Source organism: Oncorhynchus keta, unplaced genomic scaffold (genome assembly GCF_023373465.1).
Source record: "Oncorhynchus keta strain PuntledgeMale-10-30-2019 unplaced genomic scaffold, Oket_V2 Un_contig_23434_pilon_pilon, whole genome shotgun sequence".
Taxonomy (NCBI): domain Eukaryota; kingdom Metazoa; phylum Chordata; class Actinopteri; order Salmoniformes; family Salmonidae; genus Oncorhynchus; species Oncorhynchus keta.
In genome coordinates this window covers 1-1,109 of record NW_026283378.1, presented here as the reverse complement: position 1 = coordinate 1,109, position 1,109 = coordinate 1, and the positions used below count along the sequence as shown (strand labels likewise).

The 1,109-nt window shown below is 59.3% G+C and overlaps 1 long non-coding RNA gene across 2 annotated transcripts; it reads left to right on the top strand.

Annotated features, from left to right (window-relative positions):
* Positions 1 to 27: 27 nt before the first annotated feature.
* Positions 28 to 895, top strand: LOC127921748 (uncharacterized). 2 transcript variants are annotated; one of them, XR_008109467.1, is made up of 3 exons: positions 28 to 107; positions 414 to 515; positions 669 to 895. It is a non-coding gene; the product is annotated as an uncharacterized LOC127921748 (long non-coding RNA). The 2 variants fall into 2 exon arrangements; XR_008109468.1 differs by having other exon boundaries at positions 28 to 158.
* The last annotated feature ends 214 nt before the right edge of the window (positions 896 to 1,109 follow it).

The window sequence follows — 1,109 nt, the reverse complement described above, 5'->3', positions numbered from 1 at the left end:
GGAAGGTGAACAGTGCACACAGCAGGAGGAGGGGATGGTGTCTGTGGAGTGGGAAGGTGAACAGTGCACACGGCAGGAGGAGGGGATGGTGTCTGTGGAGTGGGAAGGTGAACAGTGCACACAGCAGGAGGAGGGGATGGTGTCTGTGGAGTGGGAAGGTGAACAGTGCACACAGCAGGAGGAGGATGGTGTCTGTGGAGTGGGAAGGTGAACAGTGCACACAGCAGGAGGAGGGGATGGTGTCTGTGGAGTGGGAAGGTGAACAGTGCACACAGCAGGAGGAGGGGATGGTGTCTGTGGAGTGGGAAGGTGAACAGTGCACACAGCAGGAGGAGGGGGCTTGGTGTCTGTGGAGTGGGAAGGTGAACAGTGCACACAGCAGGAGGAGGGGATGGTGTCTGTGGAGTGGGAAGGTGAACAGTGCACACGGCAGGAGGAGGGGATGGTGTCTGTGGAGTGGGAAGGTGAACAGTGCACACAGCAGGAGGAGGGGATGGTGTCTGTGGAGTGGGAAGGTGCACAGTGCACACAGCAGGAGGAGGGGATGGTGTCTGTGGAGTGGGAAGGTGAACAGTGCACACAGCAGGAGGAGGGGATGGTGTCTGTGGAGTGGGAAGGTGAACAGTGCACACAGCAGGAGGAGGGGATGGTGTCTGTGGAGTGGGAAGGTGAACAGTGCACACGGCAGGAGGAGGGGATGGTGTCTGTGGAGTGGGAAGGTGAACAGTGCACACAGCAGGAGGAGGGGATGGTGTCTGTGGAGTGGGAAGGTGAACAGTGCACACAGCAGGAGGAGGGAGCTTGGTGTCTGTGGAGTGGGAAGGTGAACAGTGCACACAGCAGGAGGAGGGGATGGTGTCTGTGGAGTGGGAAGGTGAACAGTGCACACAGCAGGAGGAGGGGAGCTTGGTGTCTGTGGGAGGGGAAGGTGAACAGGTGCACACAGCAGGAGGAGGGGATGGTGTCTGTGGAGTGGGAAGGTGAACAGTGCACACAGCAGGAGGAGGGAGCTTGGTGTCTGTGGAGTGGGGAAGTGGTGCACAGTGCACACGGCAGGAGGAGGATGCTTGGTGTCTGTGGAGTGGGAAGGTGAACAGTGCACACAGCAG